This window comes from Oncorhynchus keta, chromosome 36 (assembly GCF_023373465.1).
Source record: "Oncorhynchus keta strain PuntledgeMale-10-30-2019 chromosome 36, Oket_V2, whole genome shotgun sequence".
NCBI lineage: Eukaryota > Metazoa > Chordata > Actinopteri > Salmoniformes > Salmonidae > Oncorhynchus > Oncorhynchus keta.
The window spans coordinates 23812412-23837304 of NC_068456.1; the positions used below are offsets into that span (position 1 = coordinate 23812412).

At 42.3% G+C, this 24893-nt stretch overlaps 2 protein-coding genes across 2 annotated transcripts in view; one reads left to right on the forward strand and one right to left on the reverse strand.

Annotated features, from left to right (window-relative positions):
• Nucleotides 1–24893, reverse strand: part of mtrf1l (mitochondrial translational release factor 1-like) — a 59202-nt gene that overhangs the window by 15415 nt on the left and 18894 nt on the right. The gene's annotated exons all lie outside the window — the stretch shown is intronic.
• slc29a1a (solute carrier family 29 member 1a) overlaps nucleotides 4831–24893 on the forward strand; it is a 67329-nt gene continuing 47266 nt past the window's right edge. Inside the window, exon 1 of the mRNA XM_035754566.2 lies at nucleotides 4831–4979. The gene's annotated coding sequence lies outside the window, so the exon portion shown is untranslated. The remainder of the gene's footprint in view (nucleotides 4980–24893) is intronic.

Here is a 24893-nt window from a genome sequence, read left to right on the forward strand (position 1 = left end):
GCGGCGCCGGACAGGCGGGAGCACCTGCAGAGAGGAGACAGAGAGACAGCCTGGTGCGTGGAGCTGCTACAGGAGGCAGCGGCGCCCGGACAGGCGGGAGGCTCCGGCAGCGGCGCCGGACAGGCGGGAGGCTCCGGCAGCGCGCCGGACAGCGGGAGGCTCCGGCAGCGCGCCGGACAGGCGGGAGGCTCCGGCAGCGGCGCCGGACAGCGGGAGGCTCCGGCAGCGGCGCCGGACAGGCGGGAGGCTCCGGCAGCGCGCGCCGGACAGGCGGGAGGCTCCGGACAGGCGGGAGGCTCCGGCAGCGGCGCCCGGACAGGCGGAGGCTCTGGCAGCGGCGCCGGACAGGCGGGAGGCTCCGGCAGCGGCGCCGGACAGGCGGGAGGCTCCGGCAGCGGCGCCGGACAGGCGGGACGCTCCGGCAGCGGCGCCGGACAGGCGGGAGCACCTGCAGGGAGGAGACTGAGAGACAGCCTGGTGCGTGGGGCTGCCACAGGAACTACCAGGCTGGGGAGACTTTCAGGAGGCTTGGTGTTAGGAGGAGCCTGAAAGACCGGGCTGTGGGGAGCACTGGAGCTCTGGTGCGCAACCTTGGCACCACTTCCCCAGGCTGGACAACTACTCGAGCCCGGACCCTCCAGAGTGCAGGCACAGGTTGAACCGGGCTGTGGGTAAGCACGGGAGATCTAGTGCTTACTACACGCACCTCTCCCCTAGGCTCCACTCCCACAGTTGCCCGGTACGAGCGGAGCGCAGGCAGAGGACGCACTGCACCCTCCCAGCGCCCCGGAGACACAGCACGCAGAGCCGGCGCAGGATAACCTGGACCAAGACTGCGTACCGGCGACCAGACCCGCTGAGCAGGCACCATACGCCCTGGCTCAATGCCCAAACTCGCATGGCACTCTCGGGGGGCTGTCCTATAGCGCACCGGGCTATGGACACGCACTGGCGACACCGTGCGCTCAACCGCATAACACGGTGCCTGACCAGTAATGCGCTGCTTATCATAAGCACGAGGAGTGAGCTCAGGTCTGCTACCTGGCTTAGTATCACACCTCGTGTGTGCCCCCAAAAAAATTTGGGGCTGCCTCTCGTACCTGTCGCACTGCCGTGCTGGCTCCTCATATTGCCGTCGCTCAGCTTTCGCTGCCTCCGTGGCTTTCCTAGCTGCCTCCACCTGTTCCCATGGAAGGCGATCCTTTCCCGCCAGGATCTCCTCCCAGGTGTAGCAACCCTTGCCGTCCAATACATCCTCCCATGTCCATTCCTCCTGTGATGCTGGCCGCTGTTGTTGCTGCTGCTGCTGTCGTCGCTGTCCTTTACCACGCCGCTTGGTCCGATTGTGGTGGGTGATTCTGTAACGAGTTTCCTCCTCTTCTTCCGAAGAGGAGAGGCGAAACGGATCAGAGGACCAATACGCGGCGTGGTAATTTTCCATGGTACTTTTTAATGCTATCAGGTACACATGAACAAACTAACAAAACAAAAAATGTGAAAACTCAAATTACAGTCCTATCTGGTGCACACACAGAGACAGGAAACAATCACCCACAAACACACAGTGAAACCCAGGCCACCTAAGTATGATTCTCAATCAGAGACAACTAATGACACCTGCCTCTGATTGAGAACCATACTAGGCCGAAACATAGAAATTCCCAAAACCTAGACAAACAAATATAGACTACCCACCCAACTCACGCCCTGACCATACTAACTAAACACAAAACACAGAAAATAAAGGTCAGAACGTGACACCAATCCCCAGATATATATATATATATGAGAACCATACTAGGCTGAACTCAATATATATATATATATACACACAAATTACCATTGAAAAGTTTGGGGTCACTTAGAAATATTTACATTTACATTTACATTTAAGTCATTTAGCAGACGCTCTTATCCAGAGCGACTTACAAATTGGTGCATACACCTTATGGCATCCAGTGGAACAGCCACTTGCATCTAAATCTTTTTTTTGGGGGAGAGAAGGGGGGTGAGAAGGATTACTTACCCTTACTTACCCTATCCTAGGTATTCCTTGAAGAGGTGGGGTTTCAGGTGTCTCCGGAAGGTGGTGATTGACTCCGCTGTCCTGGCGTCGTGAGGAGTTTGTTCCACCATTGGGGGGCCAGAGCAGCGAACAGTTTTGACTGGGCTGAGCGGGAACTGTACTTCCTCAGTGGTAGGGAGGCGAGCAGGCCAGAGGTGGATGAACGCAGTGCCCTTGTTTGGGTGTAGGGCCTGATCAGAGCCTGGAGGTACTGAGGTGCCGTTCCCCTCACAGCTCCGTAGGCAAGCACCATGGTCTTGTAGCGGATGCGAGCTTCAACTGGAAGCCAGTGGAGAGAGCGGAGGAGGCGGGGTGACGTGCGAGAACTTGGGAAGGTTGAACACCAGACGGGCTGCGGCGTTCTGGATGAGTTGTAGGGGTTTAATGGCACAGGCAGGGAGCCCAGCCAACAGCGAGTTGCAGTAATCAAGACGGGGAGATGACAAGTGCCTGGATTAGGACCTGCGCCGCTTCCTGTGTGAGGCAGGGTCGTACTCTGCGGATGTTGTAGAGCATGAACCTACAGGAACGGGACACCGCCTTGATGTTAGTTGAGAACGTCAGGGTGTTGTCCAGGATCACGCCAAGGTTCTTAGCGCTCTGGGAGGAGGACACAATGGAGTTGTCAACCGTGATGGCGAGATCATGGAACGGGCAGTCCTTCCCGGGAGGAAGAGGAGCTCCGTCTTGCTGAGGTTCAGCTTGAGGTGGTGATCCGTCATCCACACTGATATGTCTGCCAGACATGCAGAGATGCGATTCGCCACCTCAGATTTAGTTTAAATATCCTTGTTTTTGAAAGAAATGCTCATTTTTTGTCCATTAACATAACATCAAATTGATCAGAAGTACAGTGTAGACATTGTTCATGTTGTAAAGGACTATTGTAGCTGGAAACGGCTGATTTTTTAATGAAATATCTACATAGGTGTACAGAGGCCCATTATCAGCAACCATCATTCCTGTTGTCCAATAGCATGATGCTGGCCTTCTAGGCAGAGTTGCAAAGAAAAAGCCGCATTTCAGACTGGCTAATAAAAAGAAAAGATTAAGATGGGCAAAAGAACACAGACACTGGACAGAGGAACTTTGCCTAGCAGGCCAGCATCCCAGGGTTGCCTTTTCACTGTTGATGTTGAGACTGGTGTTTTGCAGGTACTATTTAATGAAGCTGCCAGTTGAGGACATGTGAGGCATCTGTTTCTCAAACTAGACACTCTAATGTACTTGTCCTCTTGCTAAGGTTGTGCCCTGGGGCCTCCCACTCCTCTTTCTATTCTGGTTAGGGCCAGTTTGCGCTGTTCTGTGAAGGGAGTAGTACACAGTATTGTACGAGATCTTCAGTTTCTTGGCAATTTCTCGCATGGAATAGCCTTAATTTATCAGAACAGGAGTAGACTGACGAGTTTCAGAAGAAAGGTCTTTGTTTCTGGCCACTTTGAGCCTGTAATCAAACCCACAAATGCTAATGCTCCTGATACTCATCTCGTCTAAAGAAGGCCAGTTTTATTTTCAGCTGTGCTAACATAATTGCAAAGGGGTTTTCTAATGATCAATTAGCCTTGGATTAGCTAACACAACTTGCCACTGGAATACAGGATTGATGGATGCTGATAATGGGCCTCTGTACGCCTATGTAGATATTCCATTAAAAATAAACTGTTTCCAGCTACAATAGTCATTTACAACATTAACAATGTCTACACTGCATTTCCGATCAATTTGATGTTATTTGAATGGACAAAAAATGTGATTTTCTTTCAAAAACAAGGACATTTCTAAGTGACCCCAAACTTTTGAAAGGTAGTGTATATATTTTAATACATTTGCAAACATTTCTAAAAACCTGTTTTTGCTTTGTTATTATGGGGTAATGTGTGTAGATTGATGGAAAACAAACTATTTAGGCTGTAACATAACTATATGTCAAAAAAGTCAAGGGGTCTAAATACTTTCTGAATGCACTGTATATGATTAGAGGAAGTCACACCTGCTACCCTAGATATCACTACTGTCAGGGCTGGCTGAGTGACTGCTATTAAAAACAGGACAACATGTGACACTGTTGCAGTCTGAGGTGGGATTCTTGGTGAACTAGTACAGTTGTATAGGAGAAGGAAATAAATAGGGCCAACCAAAAAAGCCTCTCAAGTGGATATTTATGGCAGGCATTTGTGAGTCAGAGCACATTTCAATGTATACACGCCACAGTGTCTCCCCCAGTGTTAATGTGTTATGTGGCTTCCTGTTTGGGAGGTGCTGAGTCATGGTAGTAATGGAGAGTGAAATTAAAATTGAGGCAAATTGAAACATTGAGTCACAAACCATTATGCTACATCAAATAGATAACATGGTTGTGACTCATACAATTGACTCATTCACTTTATCTTTGCAGGGAATTAATATTTGAATTTGTTACAACTTGCTACATTTTATCCACAGGGGTATTTCCATCCAATGTTTAGTGTGCTCTGGCTTTGTTTTCCCCATATTAGGATGTTTATCATTAGAATTAATAGTGTTCATAGTGTTCATGAATTAATGCCACATCAGTGTAATATAGGGGCTATAATAAAACTTCCAATATAAACTTTCCATTATAAGCTAATCAAAGTCCACTACATGTTATGACCCAAATTCTTATAGTAAAATATTTAAATCCTGGATTTGTAAGAATTCAAAGTAAGAGGTGCTCTGCTTCAAGGAATTTGAATTTCCCCTAATGCTAATTTGCATGTGTCACCATCATCACCACTGCTTTCGGAATGAATGCAGCCCAGTTTACACGTTTTGTCGTCAAATGAGTAGGCAACTGTAACGAATCTGTTGGGAAGATAACAGAACACCCCACCAACTTTTTGTGGCGGAAATGGAGCGCGTTTGAATGTGACAGCATCACACCACTTCTGATCATGTAAGTACATCGTTTTACTCCTATAGCTAACTATGGAAATACCATTATTTACATGCGACAACAGTCTGCACATGGCAAAAGCTTTTATTGGGCAGACGATATGAGTCGAATCTTCATGATGTAGCCAAGCGTTCGTCAGCGAAATTTCTAATGGTGTTGATGCACAGGTTTTGGGATTAAATTGTTTTAACAAAAGCGTTTACCAAACACCGTGCATGCATACTGCACAGAGTAGATCACAAATACCAACTCGTTTATAGCTGAAGGTCAAATGGTGACAACATCGCACTGCGCTACCTCGAAATGACAGGTGCACCGTTACATTTGAAATATGTCATGCCATGCGTGTGCATGATGCGAGGTGTTCGATTAGCCTGTGTTACATGCGAGCAGGTCCAACATGTTCTTTGATATGTGTGTAACTGCTATATGACCTTGCAACATTAGTAAGCCTATATTTTATGATTTCACATTTTGTGTGTGTGTGTGTGAGAGAGAGAGAGAGAGAGAGAGAGAGAGAGAGAGAGAGAGAGAGAGAGAGAGAGAGAGAGAGAGAGAGACATGTTTGGTCAATGTTTGGTCAGCTGTCCCAGTAGGATGTTGTGTTCCTATGAACTATGCAAAACAGTCCCTATAGAATAGACATATCTAACATACAACCTCATCCTTTTACAATGTGCTTCTGTGCTCAGATAAGCAATTGCTTATAGTCATCTGGAGTGAGATTGCATTCTCAGCTGTGTGGTGGCAGCAGTTCTGAGGAAAAGGGTCCTGCCCCTTTCTGGACAGTATGGGCCCAAACTATCTTTTAATTAAGCTGCTCATTTAGAAATGTTCATCTGCAACATCCTTAATAACATAAAGGATTGCATCAACTATTGCAACAACACATCATCAGTAGGGAAAACGAACCTGTCTCACAACGGTCTAATGCCTTTAATGTTACTTGCTCTGTGCCAATGGGAAGGTCATTTTTCAGACATGTCCTTAATAACTTTGTTGTTACATAATCATAACTCACAAATCATAATTCCAAAATCATACCATCATACCATCATACCACCAGCATTACCATTTTATATTACATTATACAGTGTCATAACACACATTACATTTAACCATTTAACCATATAGTTTTGCAACCTCAGGTGGCTTTTACTCAATGGCTTTTACTCAATTAAATCATTGTGGCCAAGGGGTTATTACAGGGTTTATAATTTCTGAGCCGCACTGACACAATCCTTTAATAACTCTAACTACATGTACATATTACCTCGATCATTAAGAGTATCTATACCGCTCTCCAACTCTCCTGCTGTCTCGAGAAAGTTGAAAACAGCAGGTCTGCTGTTTTCAACTCTCTAGGACAAAAGGAGCGGTAGATATACTCTTAATGATCGGCTATGAAAAGCCAACTGAGGTGCTGACTTGTTGCACCCTCGACAACCACTGTGATTATTATTATTTGACTCTGCTGGTCATCTATGAACATTTGAACATCTTGGCCATGTTCTGTTATAATCTCCACCTGGCACAGCCAGAAGAGGACTGGCCACCCGTCATAGCCTGGTTCCTCTCTAGGTTTCTTCCTAGGTTTAGGCCTTTCTAGGGAGTTTTTCCTAGCCACCGTGCTTCTACACCTGCATTGCTTGCTGTTTGGGGTTTTGGGCTGGGTTTCTGTACAGGACTTTGAGATATCAGCTGATGTAAGAAGGGCTATATAAATAAATTTGATTTGACTAACCCGTGCTCCCGCACATTGACTCTGTTCCGGTACCCCCCTGTATATAGCCTCGCTATTGTTATTTTCCTGCTGCTTTTTAATTATTTGTTACTTTTATTTCTTACTTGTCACGCCCTGACCTTAGTATTCTTTGTTTTCTTTATTGTTTTGGTTAGGTCAGGGTGTGACATGGGTGATGTATGTGTTTTTTGTACTGTCTAGGGGTTGTTGTAGGTTTATGGGCTCGTTTACTATCTAGGTGTTTATGTATGTCTATGGTTATTGTCTATGTCTGTCTATTTGCCTGTGTCTGCACTAGTATTATCATAGCTTCATGTTCGGTTTGTTGGTTTGTATAGTTAAGTGTTCTTCGTCTTCATTAAAAGTATGTATTCATCTTACGCTGCGCCTTGGTCTTCTCACTACGACGAACGTGACATTACTTTTTTAAGGTATTTTCTTAACTGCATTGTTGGTTAAAGGCTTGTAAGTAAGCATTTCACTGTAAGGTTATATTATATTTGGCGCATGTGACAAATACAATTCGATTTGATCTGATCCCTGCCAGAGACAGAATACTTATTGGTGCAAAAGATCACACTTTGGGTTTGAAAGGTATAAGGAGTTCCAAAGAAGCCCAACAGGCATCCCTGGAACTCATGGCACATTAACATCAGGGTGCAGTAAGCTAGAGTCCTACTAACTAACCCTTTCCATGTGCAGCACAGCACAGCACAACAGCAGAGTATTAGCAAGGCTGTTAAGTCAACTCTGTGCCCGCTCTCACCCCCAGAGTCCATCCCAAGCCCCCACAGCTCCCAAATAAACAATACTCCACCAGCTCTGAGCTGCTGTGAGCCAATATTTAGAGGCTGTGACTTTAAAGCAGGAGCTCCGATGAGATGTAACTTGCACAGTAATGTCAAGCTGCGGTTTGGCAGCCAGTACAATAATGTTGTCTCATTGCTGTGTGGAGCTTTTTGGGACAGCTCCCATGAATCAGAAGACACATTTTGATGGATGGAGGAAATCTTTAAGATCAAAGCTGTATCAAATGGTTCCAAAGTACGCAATCTCATATTTACCACTGGTATGTGCTGGTTTGGGTCTCTCAGGTCCAATCTGATCGAAAGAAAAGTCATACCTCAAGAGATGGAAATTGAGAAGGAAGTGCATCATATACTGCAGGCCAGTTGTTCCCAAACTTTTTATAGTCCCGTACCCCTTCAAACGTTCAACCTCCCATCTGCGTACCCCCTCTAAGCACCAGGGTTGGCACACTCTCAAATGTTGTCTTTTGCCAACATTGTAAGCCTGCCCCAGATACACTATACAATACATTTATTAAACATAAGAATGAGTGTGAGTTTTTGTCACAACCCGACTCGTGGGAAATGACAGAGAGCTCTTATAGGACCAGAGCACAAATAATAATATAATAATAATCAATAATTTAGCTATTTATTTAACCATCTTACATATAAAACCTTATTTGTTCATCGGAAAATGTGAATAACTCACGACAGGTTAATGAGAACTGTGTGATTGAAAGATCTGCAATGTTAGGTTGTATTGGAGAGTGTCTCAGTCTTAAATCATTTTCCACACACAGTCTGTGCCCGTATTTCGTTTTCATGCTAGTGAGGGCCGAGAATCCATTCTCACATAGGTACGTGGTTGCAAAGGGCGTTAGTGTCTTAACATCACGATTTGCCAAGACAGGATACTCTGAGTGCAGCCATATACAGAAATCTGGCTGTGGCTTCTGATTAAATTCAGTTTTCACAGAACCACTTGTTGCAATTTCGATGAAGATCTCTTGTTCAGATATCGGTAAGTGGACTTGAGGCGGGTCATGAAAGTTGTTTGTGTCATCTGTTTTGGGAAAGTACCTGCATAATTGCGCACCCAACTCACTCAGGTGCTTCGCTATACCACATTTGACATTATACGTAAGCTTGAGTTCATTTGCACACAAAAATCATACAATGATGGAAAGACCTGTGTATTGTCCTTGTTAATGCAGACAGAGAAGAGCTCCAACTTCTTAATCATAGCCTCAATTTTTGCCCACACATTGAATATAGTTGCGGAGAGTCCTTGTAATCCTAAATTCAGATCATTCAGGCGAGAAAAAACATCACCCAGATAGGCCAGTCATGTGAGAAACTCGTCATCATGCAAGCGGTCAGACAAGTGAAAATGATGATCAGTAAATTAAAAAAAATGTCTTTCAAAAATGTCTTTCAAGCTGTCAGGCATTCCCTTGGCAGCAAGAGCCTCTCGGTGGATGCTGCAGTGTACCCAAGTGGCGTCGGGAGAAACTGCTTGCACGCACGTTAAAACTCCACTATGTCTCCCTGTCACGGCTTTTGCTCCATCAGTACAGATACCAACATGAGCAGCAGCTACAGTTGAATTCAGAAGTTTACATACACCTTAGCCAAGTACATTCCTGAGACAATAACGACCCAGACCATAAGACCCATTTTGTAACCTAGTATGTCACTTCATCAATACAGCTTGAAAGCCTACACTGTGTGCATGACCATGCCAAGAATTTAGTGCACAAACTCAGAACTTATACATTCACTTGTTTTCCTGAAACTGGCTAAAACGACAAAAGGGAGGTCCAAATTAGGGTTGAATATACTCCCTGTATTTTACAAATGTTCCATCCCGAGAAAAAAATCACTTTTCTCCCCAGTAACCCAGTACTTCCTGCCCAAACCGGAAGTGTCATCATAAAGCATATAAATGCCTGGATTTGATTAGGGCAATGATCGGCATGAAAATTCAACCCTGATGCTACCTGAGCCTGATGAGCCCTACATTAAAGACATTATATGAACCCTACATTAAAGATATTTTATGAGCCCTACATTAAATACTTTTTATGATCCCAAGCCAAAAACAGCCCAAAATGATCTTAACGAAGATTGAACGGTTATAGGTGTGATTAAATAACTGCTATGGTCAACCGCCATCGCACGTTCCCTTTTCTTTCAAACTCCCTGTGAGTTCTATTGGCTAATGTATGTAACAGTCAGCAATCAAGAGATTGCATCACTCGTCCAATAGTCTATTAGTATAAGAAACAATAAAAACATTTTTTCCAGCAAGCTAATCTCGTCTAGCTGTTCCTGGGACTCCAAGAGCTAAGGAGCGTTTTTTAAGGAGAGAGGCCAGTAGAGTGCAGGTGTGTAATACGCAAGAGACAGAGGCTAAAAGTTAGAAGCTTATGCATAACCCATCATTCATGAACTAAATATAAGGCTAGTAGGCCTAATGAATACAATGTATTACCTGAAAGAGGTAGGCTAGGATATACAGTTGAAGTCGAAAGTTTACATACACCGTAGCCAAATACATTTAAACTCAGTTTTTCACAATTCTTGACATTTAATCAGAGTAAAAATTCCCTGTCTTAGGTCAGTTAGGATCATCACTTTATTTTAAGAATGTGAAATGTCAGAATAATAATAGAGAGTGATTTATTTCAGCTTTTATTTCTTTCATCGCAGTGGGTCAGAAGTATACATGCACTCAATTAGTATTTAGTAGCATTGCCTTTAAATTGTTTAAATTGGATCAAACGTTTCAGGTAGCCTTCCACAAGCTTCTCACAATAAGTTGGGTGAATTTTGGCCCATTCATCCTGACAGAGCTGGTGTAACTGAGTCAGGTTTGTAGACCTCCTTGCTCGCACACGCTTTTTCAGTTCTGCCCACAAATTTTCAATAGGAATGAGGTCAGGGCTTTGTGATGGCCACTCCAATACCTTGACTTTGTTGTCCTTAAGCCATTTTGCCACAACTTTGGAAGTATGCTTGGGGTCATTGTCCATTTGGAAGACCTATTTGCGACCAAGCTTTAACTTCCTGACTGATGTCTTGAGATGTTGCTTCAATATATACATATCATTTTCCTTCCTCAAGATGCCATCTATTTTGTGAAGTGCACCAGTCCCTCCTGCAGCAAAGCACCCCCACAACATGATGCTGCCACCTCCATGCTTACCGGTTGGGATGGTGTTCTTCGGCTTGCAAGCCTCAACCTTTTCCCTCCAAACATAATGATGGTCATTATGGCCAAACAGTTCTATTTTTGTTTCATCAGACTAGAGGACATTTCTCCAAAAAGTATGATCTTTGTCCCCATGTGCAGTTGCAAACCGTAGTCTGGCTTTTTTATGGCTGTTTTATTTAAAAAAATGTATTCCACCTTTATTTAACCAGGTAGGCTAGTTGAGAACAAGTTCTCATTTACAACTGCGACCTGGCCAAGAGAAAGCATAGCAGCGTGAACAGACAGCAACACAGAGTTACACATGGAGTAAACAATAAACAAGTCAATAACACAGTAGAAAAAAAGAAATAAAGAGTTTATATACATTGTGTGCAAAAGGAGGAGGTAGGCGAATAATTACAATTTAGCACTGGAGTGATAAATGATCAGATGGTCATGTGCAGGTAAAGATACTGGTGTGCAAAAGAGTAGAAAAGTAAATAAATGAAAACAGTATGGGGATGAGGTAGGTAAATTGGGTGGGCTATTTACCAATGGACTATGTACAGCTGCAGCGATCGGTTAGCTGCTCAGATAGCAGATGTTTAAAGTTGGTGAGGGAGATAAAAGTCTCCAACTTCAATGATTTTTGCAATTCGTTCCAGTCACAGGCAGCAGAGAACTGGAAGGAAAGGCGGCCAAATGAGCTATTGGCTTTAGGGATGGTCGGTGAGATACACCTGCTGGAGCGCGTGCTACGGGTGGGTGTTGCCCTCGTGACCAGTGAACTGAGATAAGGTGGAGCTTTACCTAGCATGGACTTGTAGATGATCTGGAGCCAGTGGGTCTGCCGACGAATATGTAGCGAGGGCCAGCCGACTAGAGCATACAGGTCGCAATGGTGGGTGGTATAAGGTGCTTTTGTAACAAAGCGGATGGCACTGTGATAAACTGCATCCAGTTTGCTGAGTAGAGTATTGGAAGCCATTTTGTAGATGACATAGCCAAAGTCGAGGATCGGTAGGAGAGTCAGTTTTACTAGGGTAAGTTTGGCGGCGTGAGTGAAGGAGGCTTTGTTGCGAAATATAAAGCCGATTCTAGATTTGATTTTGGATTGGGGCTGTTTGATATGAGTCTGGAAGGAGAGTTTACAGTCTAGCCAGACACCTAGGTACTTATAGATGTCCACATATTCTAGGTCGGAACCATCCAGGGTGGTGATGCTAATCGGGCATGCAGGTGCAGGCAGCGAACGGTTGAAAAGCATGCATTTGGTTTTACTAGCGTTTAAGAGCAGTTGGAGGCCACGGAAGGAGTGTTGTATGGCATTGAAGCTCGTTTGGAGGTTAGATAGCACAGTGTCCAAGGAAGGGCCAGAAGTATACAGAATGGTGTCATCTGCGTAGAGGTGGATCAGGGAATCGCCCGCAGCATGAGCAACATCATTGATATATACAGAGAAAAGAGTCGGCCCGAGAATTGAACTCTGTGGCACCCCCATAGAGACTGCCAGAGGACCGGACAACATGCCCTTCGATTTGACACACTGAACTCTGTCTGCAAAGTAGTTGGAGAACCAGGCAAGGCAGTCATTAGAAAAACCGAGGCTACTGTGTCTGCCGATAAGAATATGGTGATTGACAGAGTCGAAAGCCTTGGCCAGGTCGATGAAGACGGCTGCACAGTGCTGTCTTTTATCGATGGCGGTTATGATATCGTTTAGTAACTTGAGCGTGGTTGAGGTGCACCCGTGACCGGCTCGGAAACCAGATTGCACAGCGGAGAAGGTACGGTGGGATTCGAGATGGTCAGTGATCTGTTTGTTGACTTGGCTTTCGAAGACCTTAGATAGGCAGGGCAGGATGGATATAGGTCTGTAACACTGTTATGGACCAGTGGCTTCTTCCTTGCTGAGCGGCCTTTCGGGTTATGTCAATATAGGACTTGTTTTACTGTGGCTATAGATACTTTTGTACCTGTTTCCTCCAGCATCTTCACAAGGTCCTTTGCTGTTGTTCTGGGATTGATTTGCACTTCTCGCACCAAAGTATGTTCATCTCTAGGAGACAGAACACATCTCCTTCCTGAATGGTATGATGGCTGTGTGGTCCCATGGTGTTTATACTTGCGTACTATTGTTTGTACAGGTGAACGTCGTACCTTCAGGAATTTGTCAATTGCTCCCAAGGATGAACCAGACTTGTGGGGGTCTACACTTTTTTTTTCTGAGGTCTTGGCTGATTTCTTTTGATTTTCCCATGATGTCAAGCAAAGAGGCACTGAGTTTGAAGGTAGGCCTTGAAATACATCCACAGGTACACCTCCAATTGACTCAAATTATGTCAATTAGCCTATCAGAAGCTTCTAAAGCCATGACATCATTTTCTGGAATTTTCCAAGCTGTTTAAAGGCACAGTCAACTTAGTGTATGTAAACTTCTGACCCACTGGAATTGTGATCCAATGAATTATAAGTGAAAAAATCTGCCTGTAAACAATTGTTGAAAAATGTATTGTGTCGTGCACAATGTAGATTTCCTAACCGACTTGTCAAAACTATAGTTTGTTCAGAAGAAATGTGTGGATTGGTTGAAAAACGAGTTTTAATGACTCCAACCTAAGTGTATGTGAACTTACGACATCAACTGTATGTTTCCCGCAAGAGAGTGACGGTTAATGTCATTGGATGTTAATTATTTGACTAGGCTACCTGTATTTGACATTGTGTTGTTATTCGCTGAACACTAGAAGGTTTAATTTTAATTTTGGCAGTGAAACGGGGCTACTCAGGCGAGCAAAAAAACTAATCCAAATGTATAGCCCTTTGGAAAATATAAATGGACTGTTTGGAAATGTGAAGAAAAAAAAAGAAAAAATGTTAATCACATTTTTGCTTGGCGTACCCCCGACGGCTAGTTTGGGAGTACATGCTGTAGGCAATCAGAAAAGGACAACAGATAGTTGTCCCACAGTTTACCAGAATACCTGAAAAATGTAGATTAGCCAGGACACGGTTACACAACACAGCGCAGCAGAACTACCTGAGAGGTGTCAGGGAGGACCAGGGATATGAGAAAATAATCATCTGCAAGAATGTAAATCTCCACAGAAATCCTCTATGCAGTCAAGACATTTGGTCTGAAAACAAGATTAAATCCATGAAAGTATTTTGACTTAAGGCATGGAATGTACTCATTAGCTTCCCATTAAGAAAATAAGCTTGGGGTTGTTTTCAGGGCTTAATAAAGCATTGGGGATGTTTTCAGGTCTTAATAAAGCCGGTGAGACTTCAAGATAGCAAAATACACAGACTGCACAGGCTGAGCCTGGTTTTAAGGTCTGGAGATTAATACAATCTGCTATTGATTGTCTTTGAAGGCTAGAGCTTGTGACATTCACATACCAGGTCTCAAGCATGGATTACACTTGAGGCTCATGCCATTTCCACGGAGTTGGGTATGGCTGTGTCACGCCCTGGTTTTAGTATTCTGTGTTTTCTTTATTATTTTGGTTAGGCCAGGGTGTGACATGGGTTTATTTAGTGGTGTGTTTTTGTATTGGGGTTTTAGTAGGTTTTGGGATTGTGGCTTAGTAATAATAATATAATAATATATGCCATTTAGCAGACGCTTTTATCCAAAGCGACTTACAGTCATGTGTGCATACATTCTACGTATGGGTGGTCCCGGGGATCGAACCCACTACCCTGGCGTTACAAGCGCCATGCTCTACCAACTGAGCTACAGTGTCTAGAAAAGTCTATGGTTGCCTGAGGCGGTTCTCAATCAGAGGCAGGTGATTATCGTTGTCTCTGATTGGGAACCATATTTAGGCAGCCATATTCTTTGAGTGTTTCGTGGGTGATTGTTCCTGTCTCTGTGTTTGTAGTCACCAGATAGGCTGTATAGGTTTTCACGTTACGTTTGTTGTTTTTGTATTGCTCGTTTTTCATCGTTATTAAACATGTATGAAAATTACCACGCTGCATTTTGGTCCGACTCTCCTTCGACGGAAGAAAACCGTAACAGGCTGCCTTTTCCTGTTACGCTCCTTGCCTATGGAATAGCCTGCAGACTAAACTTAAACTTGAGACTCTTGTCCCTCTGTTGCCCATTTTAAATATTTATTGGAGCATTTTTATTTTTGTATTGCTTGCAACTGTTTCGTATAATGCAAGTTATTGTGCTGTTAGGGGAATAACCTGTTAGGGGAATAACCTGTTAGGGGAATAACCTGTTAGGGGAATAACCTGTGTGTAAATGTAATAATCTGCTGCTGTAGTTTTTTTGTGTGTTATCTGTGATCGTTTTATTTGTCTTGTGTAGTTTCTTAAGCATTGTACTTAAACTGTATGTGTAAACATGTATACGCAGGGCCCAGCTGTAAAAGAGGTCTCAGTCTGTGTTCCTTGTTGACATAAAGGTATAATAATGTCAAGAGAATTATGTTCTCAATGTTCATAACCCAATTCAATTATACTACTCAGTCAGCGACCTAGAATTTGTAAGATACTGGTCGAATGAAACAGACGGAGGCCCAGCTAAAATAGTCAAAAAGGTTTATTCACGGGAACATTCTAAAGTCAAGAATACAAAACAATTCATTTTATACTGGCTTCTCACGCACACACATTCACGCTAACATTAGCACACAATGTCCTGCTATGCACACACATTCACACCAACCAGCCGATAGAGATTAGGGAGACCTTGGCCTTGAGACGTACTCCCCGTTCTCTCCCAAATCTCTAGTCAGGTCGGCACCGAGCTCAGACTTATTGATTATGATTTTATACATTCTAATCCATTCCATACAATTACATGTTTCAGGGCGGAATATTCTAATCATTCAATTAACAGATAAATCCAACTAACAATCCACCCTTAATGACTAAATAATACACACTGATACATCAATTGATGTACAAGAATAATCCAGACCAATACATTGCTTATCATATCCTGCCATATGTTACACAATCTATTGCAAGCCCAACGGTTTCTCCCCTCTCTGGGTGGGAGACCTCCTTCCCTGTTATCAGATTCACAGTGGTCATACGTTGTCTGCCACGGTTCCTTGTCTGCTATGATCCAAACACATTTCCATATGTTATACTGTGACAGGGTGGAATACTGTTAATTATTGCCTAAACATTAACTCCAAAAAAGTACACATCTATTTTTATTAATATTGTCAATGTCACTCAAAATCAATCTCACTAAACCAATATGTGTATTTTCTTTCCTTATCCACCAATGACTGTTATATGCCTACATTAGGTATCCTAACACTTCTTTTTAGGGTTTTTATTACAATCTTCATAAAAAACAGTCTTAACCCTCAAAAAATAGTCTCATGCAACATTGGCTCCTCGTAGTTAAAAGAAACGGATATATATTACTCTCAGCCTGAAACCCAGAATTTGTAGGAAACTGGTTGAAATGAATCATGCGGAGGCCCAGCAGCAATCGTCAAATGTTTATTCACGGGAACTTTCTCCCTATCATTTCCGGTACATTGGTCTATATACCTCCACATTTCGTCATAAATGTCCCTCTTCCTCTCAGATAATATGGCAATATAGTTCACAAGCCTTCTCACATTGTCTGCCACCTGTTAAACAATCTACTACAAACCCAAGGTCTCTCCCCTCCCTGGGTGGGGACAGAATGTCCTGTAAGGAACACAGTATTCCAGCCGGTCTGACGATAGCTCCATTAGTTTCTAACAAGGAACGGAAAGTCCTTGTTCTAATTCTTGACTAAAACTACACACATTATATTCAGTATTGTGATTATAATAAGATTCATACATTCATACAGTAACAGAGTAGTATTCTGTTTAGTTATAGTTCTAAGTTAAATGTATACATAATTGAGTCATTATTCATAAAAATCCCACCACAACTATCAAACCAATTTGTTAGAGCATTATCTACCCCAGAGTTCTCTGCCAATTCGTGAGCTAATGTTGTTAAACCAGCCAGGGCCTTGGTCACTGATCTATCTGGAGCTGTGTTATCGGGGATGAAAGTACAACATTCTGCTCCGAATATCACACACACACCACCCTTTTCCGCCAGTAACATGATGGAATTTTTGGTTACTACGTGATACCATATGTGTTATATGTGGAATATGTCAAGGGGTATGAATACTTCCTGAAAGCACTGACTGTGCATCTAATTTTCACATCTCCATCGGTCTTTTGGGGGTCACCTTGTTTTTTTATTGTATAGATTCTTTATTTTTAAATTACAGTTGTTTTAAAACAGCCTGTCACTCCAATATCGTTGCTTTAAATCAGTGCGCACACAAACACTCTCTCAGTCTTTCTCTCTCTCTCTCCATCAATTAAATTAAAATTGCATCTAAAATAGATAATCCTGTTCAAGATTGATACATTATTTACACTGTACAACAATGTAAACGCAACATCCAACAATGTGAAAGATTTTACTGAGATACAATTCATATAAGGAAATCAGTCCAATTAAATAAATTCATTAAGCCCTAATCTATGGATTTCACATGACTGGGAATATAGATATGCATCTGTTGGGTAGGGCTGTAGATCAGAAAACCAGTCAGTATTTTGTGTGACCACCATTTGCCTCATGCAGTGCAAATCATCTCCTTCAAATAGAGTTGCTCAAGCTGTTGATTGTGGCCTGTGGAATGTTATCCCACTCCTTTTCAATGACTGTGCAAAGTTGCTGGATATTGGCAGGAACTGGAACACACTGTCGTCCATCAAAAGCATCCCAAACATGCTCAATGGGTGACATGTCTGGTGCAGGCCAAACCGGGACATTTTCAGCTTTGTTTCAGAACATTCAATTCTCTGGCAATAGCTCTGGTGGACATTCCCACAGTCAGCATTACAAATGCACACTCTCTCAAGACTTGGCATTGTATTGTGTCGCCAGCACAATGTCCACCTGTGTAATTACCATCCTGTTTAATCATCTTCTTGATATGCCACACCTGTCAGGTAGATGGATTATCCTGGCAAAGAAGAGATGCTCACTAACAGGGTTGTAAACAATTTTGTGCACAAATTGTTAGAGAAATAAGCTTTTTGTGCATATGGAACATTTCTGGGATCTTTTATTTCAGCTCATGAAACATGGGACCAACACTTTACTTAATATGCGTTTATATTTTTGTTCAGTATAATATATATATATATAGTCAAAAGTTTGGACACACCTACTCATTCCAAGGTTTTTCTTTATTTGTACTATTTTCAACATTGTAGAATAATAGTGAAGACATCAAAAATATGAAATAACACATATGGAATCATGTAGTAACCAAAAAAAGTGTTAAACAAATCCAAATATATTTTATATTTGAGATTTTTCAAAGTAGCCACTCTTTGCCTTGATTACAGCTTTGTAGACTCTTGGCATTCTCTCAACCAGCTTCACCTGGAATGCTTTTCCAACAGTCTTGAAGGAGTTCCCACATTCTGAGCACCTGTTGGCTGCTTTCCCTTCAGAGTGCGGTCCAAATCATCCCAAACCATCTCCATTGGGTTGAGTTTGGGTGATTGTGGTGGCCAGGTCATCTGATGCAGCACTCCATCACTTTCCTTCTTGGTCAAATAGCCCTTACACAGTCTGGAGATGTGTTGGGTCATTGTCTTGTTGAAAGACAATGATAGTCCCACTAACTGCAAACCAGATGGGATGGCGTATTGCTGTAGAATGCTGTTGTAGCCATGCTGGTTTAATGTGCCTTGAATTCTAAATAAATCACAGACAGTGTCACCAGCAAAGCACCTCCACACCATCACACCTCCTCCTTCATGATTCAAGGTAGGAACCAGACATGCTGAGATCATCCGTTCACCTACTCTACATCTCACAAAAAAATCTCATATTTGGACCAATCAGATGAAAGGACAGATTACCACCAGTCTAATGTCCATGGCTGGTGTTTCTTGGCCCAAGCAAGTCTTTTATAATTGGTGTCCTTTAGTGGTTTCTTTGCAGCAATTCGACCATGAAGGCCTGATTCACGCAGTCTCCTCTGAACAGTTGATGTTGAGATGTGTCTGTTACTTGAACTCTGAAGCATTTAATTGGGCTGCAATTTATGAAGCTGGTTACTCTAATGAATTTATCCTCTGCAGCAGAGGTAACTGAGTCTTCCTTTCCTGTGGCGGTCCTCATGAGAACCATTTTATCATAACACTTGATGTTTTTTGCGACTGCACTTGAAGAAACTTTCAAAATGCTTGAAATATTCAGAATTGACTGACCTTAATTTAAAAAAAATATATATTTAACCTTTATTTAACTAGGCAAGTCAGTTAAGAACAAATTCTTATTTACAATGACAGTCTACCAAAAGCGGGGACTGGGGCTGGGATTAAATATTTACATATATATAAAAATTTGGACAAAACACACATCACGACAAGAGAGACAACACTACATAAAGAGAGACCTAAGACAACAACATAGCAAGGCAGCAACACATGACAACACAGCATGGTAGCAACACAACATGACAACAACATGGTAGCAACACAACATGGTAGCAACACAAAATATGGTCAAACATTATTGGGCACAGACTACAGCACAAAGGGCAAGAAGGTAGAGACAACAATACATCACGCAAAGCAGCCACAACTGTCAGTACGAGTGTCCATGATTGAGTCGTTGAATTAAGAGACTGAGTGTTTGTTCCAGCTCATTCCAGTCGCTAACTGAAAAGAGGAGCGACCCAGGGATGTGTGTACTTTGGGGACCTTTAACAGAATGTGACTGGCAGAACGGGTGTTGTATGTGGAAATTGAGGGCTGCAGTAGATATCTCAGATATGGGGGAGTGAGGCCAAAGAGGGTTTTATAAATAAGCATCAACCAGTGTCTAGCATGGGTACGATGGTCATCTGAATCAGGGTTAGTTTGGCAGCTGGGGTGAAAGAGGAGCGATTACCATAGAGGAAACCAAGTCTAGATTTAACTTTAGCCTGCAGCTTTGATATGTGCTGAGAGAAGGACAGTATACCGTCTAGCCATACTCCCAAGTACTTGTATAAGGTGACTACCTCAAGCTCTAAACCCTGAGCGGTAGTAATCACACCTGTGAGGATAGGTGCATTTTTCTTACCAAACCACATGACCTTTGTTTTGGAGGCGTTCAGAACAAGGTTAACTTCTTTGGGATAGGGGGCTGCATTTTAACTTTTGGATGAATAACGTGCCCAGAGTGAACTGCCTCCTACTCAATCCCAGATGCTAATATATGCATATTATTATTAGTATTGGATATAAAAACACTCTGAAGTTTCTAAAACTGTTTGAATGATGTCTGTGAGTATAACAGAACTCATATGGCAGGCAAAAACCTGAGAAGAAATCCAAACAGGAAGTGGGAAATCTGAGGTATGTAGTTTTTGAACTCAGCCCCTATCAAATTCAGTGGGATATGGGTTATTTTGCACTTCCTAAGGCTTCCACTAGATGTCAACCATCTTTAGAATGTTGTTTCAGGCTTCTCCTGTGAAGGGGGGCCGGATGGGAGCTGTTTGACTAAGGGGTCTGTCAGCAGCCTCGTTCTCAGTCATGCACATTTCACATGAGAGGTATCTCTCGTTCCATTGCTTTTCTACAGACAATGGAATTCTCCAGTTGGAACATTATTGAACATTTATGATAAAAACATCCTAAAGATTGATTCTATGCTGTCACGAGAATTATGTTCTCAATGTTCATAAACCAATTCAATTAAACTACTTAGTCTGCTAAATCAGGATTTGTAAGATAATGATTGAAATGAAAACAGACAGAGGCTCTGTCTACAATAGTCAAATGTTTATTCACGGGAACGTTCTAAAATCAAGAATACAAAGACATCCATTTTAAAGCTGCGCACATACTTCCACACAAACAGTAGATATCCTACCCACATACATACCCACAAACAGAAGGTATCCTATGCACATACTGTCTCACTACCCAGCCGACAGAGATTAGGGAGACCTTGACCTTGAGACATACTCCCCGTTCTCTCCCAAATCTCTAGTCAGGTCGGAGCCGAATTTTGCTCAGACAGTTTGTGTTTAAAATACCATAAAGACATAAACATTAGCTATATTGTTTTACCCTAATTCTGACTAGGACTACACATTTATTGATTATGATTTTATACATTCTAATCAATTCCATACAATTATGTTTCAGGGTGGAATATTCTAATCATTCAATTAACAGATAAATCCCATTAACAATCCACCCTTAATGACTAAATAATACACACTGATACATCAATTGTATACAAGAATAATCCAGACCAATACATTGCTTATCATATCCTGCCATATGTTACACAATCTATTGCAAGCCCAACGGTTTCTCCCCTCTCTGGGTGGGGAGACCTTCTTCCCTGTTATCAGATTCACAGTGGTCATACGTTGTCTGCCACGGTTCCTTGTCTGCTATGATCCAAACACATTTCCATATGTTACACAGTGACAGGGTGGAATACTGTTAATTATTGCCTAAACATTAACTCCAAAAAAGTACACATCTATTTTTATTAATATTGTCAATGTCACTCAAAATCAACCTCACAAAACCAATATGTGTATTTTCATTCCTTATCCACCAATGACTGTTATAGGCCTACATTAGGTATCCTAACACTTCCTGTTAGGGTTTTTATTACAATCTTCATAAAAAACAGTCTTAAAGATCAAAAATGGTCTCATCCAACATTGGCTCCTCATCGTTAAAAGAAACGGAGCCATCTACTAAGCCTGGAGGCCTGTATTTATCATCCCACTGGCCGGAGCTCGGAATCGGTCCGTACCTCACCATCTATTGCGGCATTGACCTCTCCAGAGTCCTGGTAATCAACCCTCTTACACAGGGGACCAAACAACATCCACACAGAACCAAAACACTCATACAGGTGAAAGTTGCCCACAACACAGTGATTATGACATTTTTCCATTTCCCAAACACACTGTCAAACCACTTTGTTAGAGCATTATCCACTCCAGAGTTCTCTGCTAATTTGTGAGCTAATGTGGTTAAACCAGCCAGGTTCTTGGTCACTGATCCGTCTGGAGCGGTGTTATCGGGGATGAAAGTACAGCATTCTGCTCGGAATATCACACACACCCGACCCTTTTCACCCAGTAACATATCCAAGGCTATTCTATTCAGCCATACCATCAAACTAGTTGCCTCTGTTTGTCCTGCTAAACCTTTTATTGCCCCTCTAGTATAGTTGATGAAACGCTGTTGGTTATAGTAGATATAATTGATCCAATCTAAATTTTTATTGAGCGTTGACCACCAGAAGATGCTTGATTCCAATCCAGCCCATATCTGATTTCTAGCTTTGAACTCACCCCCCTTGGAACTCCGATGCTATCAATGTTCGGTTGTAACGTTCTCTCAGACGTTTCTAAAACTGGTTAAATCACAGCTGTGACTATAAAAGAACGTGCGTTTCATCGAAAAGCGCAGGAAAATCTGATCACTGAAAATGGGAAAATATATCAATGCGCCACTTGAATGTATTGTTGAATGGGAACCACATTACCTGGAGCAGAGATTGCAATTCCTACAGCTTCCACACGATGTCACCAGTCTTGTCAATTGCCTAGGCTTTGTTTCTTGGTCAAACGAAGAAGAGATAGCCCATTTCTTCCGGTCTCCGACCGGATATTTTGGTTGAGATTTATCCGGACATTATTTCAAGACGGAGAGCTATAGAATATACATCGCCTCGTGATCAATTTGATCAATTATTAACGTTTACTAATACCTAAAGTTGCATTACAAAAGTATTTGGAAGTGTTTTGTGAAAGTTTATCGTCAACTTTTTTAATTTTAAAAAATGACGTTGCGTTATAAAACGCTGTTTTTTCCTTACTTACACAGTCTTCATAGATTGATATCTAGGCTATATATGGACCGATTTAATCGAAAAAAAGACCCAATAGTGATGTCTATGGGACATCTAGGAGTGCCAACAAAGAAGATCGTCAAAGGTAATGAATGTTTTATATTTTATTTCTGCGTTTTGTGTAGCGCCGGCTATGCTAATTATTTTGTTTGCGTCCCCTGCGGGTCTTTTGGGGTGTTGCATGCTATCAGATAATAGCTTCTCATGCTTTCGCCGAAAAGCATTTTAAAAATCTGACTTGTTGGCCGGATTCACAACAAGTGTAGCTTTAATTCAGTACCCTGCATGTGTGTTTTAATGAACGTTTGAGTTTTAATGAGTGCTATTAGCATTTAGCGTAGCGCATTTGCATTTCCAGATGTCTAGATGGGACGCCTGCGTGTCGGGTCGACCTAAGAGGTTAATGAAGTAGTGATTAAAGAGCTCAGCCATGTGCTTCTTGTCAATAACAACCAGATCATCAACGTTAATGGACATGGGCAGCTGTGAGGGGTTTATTCTCCAGTTCTTTAACCGTTTTCCAGAGCTTCTTGGGGTTAGACCCACAGAGAAAGAACTGCTCCTTAAAGTAACTAACTTTGGCCTTCCGGATAGCCTGAGTGCACTTATTTCTCATTCGCCTGGACGAGAGTCAGTCAGCCTGAGTATGCGTGTGCCGAGCCTTTCACCAAATGCAATTCTTGAGGTGGAGTAGCTCTGCAAGATCACGGTCGAACCAGGGGCTGAACCTGGGGCTGAACCCTTTATAGGGGCTTGTATGCTAAAAATACCACTGAAAATATATAATACGAAGGTCCAAGCGTCTTCAACAGAGCGGATCAAGCTGATTCTATAACATTTTACAAAGGCCAGTTCATGAAGGAAGGCTTGCTCATGAAAGTTTTTTAGAAAGTGTCTATGACAAATCAGGACAGGTCGTTTCACTGAGAAGCCATTACGAACACAGGCTGTAAAACAGTGATTACTAAGGTCATTACAGAAAACACCAAACTGTTACCTATCAGGATTATTTGTGAGGATAACATCGAGGAGAGTAGTCTTTTCTGGATGTTTGGAGTCATACCTTGTAGGATTGGTAATAATCTGAGAAAGATTTAAGGAGTCCCATTGATTTAGGACTTGGTCAGGTGGTTTAAGCATGTCCCAGTTTAGGTCAACTAGCAGGCCAGGAGAGAGCTTAGGGCAGATAGAGTACAGGCCGGTGCTGATAGAGGACCATAGCACGCAGCAAAGGTCAACAAAGAGCTATGTGAAAGTTTAATGCTTAAAACCAGAAAATCAAATTGTTTGGGGACAGACTTGGTGGAGACAACCGAGCACTGAAGGTTATCCTTGGTAAAGATTTCCACTTTTGGAAGATCTGTCTTGGGGAAAAACGTTATAACTAGAAAGGATAACATCAGTATTCAGAAACTCATCCTTAACCATGTCTCAGCAGTGACCAACACATCTGGATTGGGGCTGTGAACCCACACTTTCAAATGATCCATTGTGGGTAATAAGCTTCTAGTGTTAAATGCAGAAAACCCAGGCTTTTACGAGAGCAGAAATCAGTGAAGCAGATATCAGAGCACAAGTCAGAATTGGGGTAGCAACAGTAGGTGGGCCAGGGTGTACATGCACATTTCCAGATATCATCAACAGTAATACAATCAAGGCACGGTATAGAATAGGGAGAGGTCTGCAGTGCTGATTTATGCCATTCATGTATTAATGTCTTAAAGCAATGATGGACTGTTGTTTCTCTTTGCTTATTTGAGATGTTCTTGCCATAATATGGACTTGGTATTTTACCAAATAGTGTTATCTTCTGTATACCACTCCTACCTTGTCACAACACAATTGATTGGCTCAAACACATTAAGACGGAAAGAAATTCCACTTTTAACAATGCACACCTGTTAAATTGTTAGGCATTTTATTTATTTATTTATTTAACCTTTATTTAACCAGGTAGGCAAGTTGAGAACAAGTTCTCATTTACAATTGCAACCTGGCCAAGATAAAGCAAAGCAGTTTGACAGGTACAACAACACAGAGTTACACATGGAGTAAAACAAACATACAGTTAATAATACAGTAGAAAAATAAGTCTATATACAATGTGAGCAAATGAGGTGAGATAAGGGAGGTAAAGGCAAAAAAGGCCATGGTGGCGAAGTAAATACAATATAGCAAGTAACATTTCTTTTAAAAATAAACACTGGAATGGTAGATTTGCAGTGGAAGAATGTGCAAAGTAGAGATAT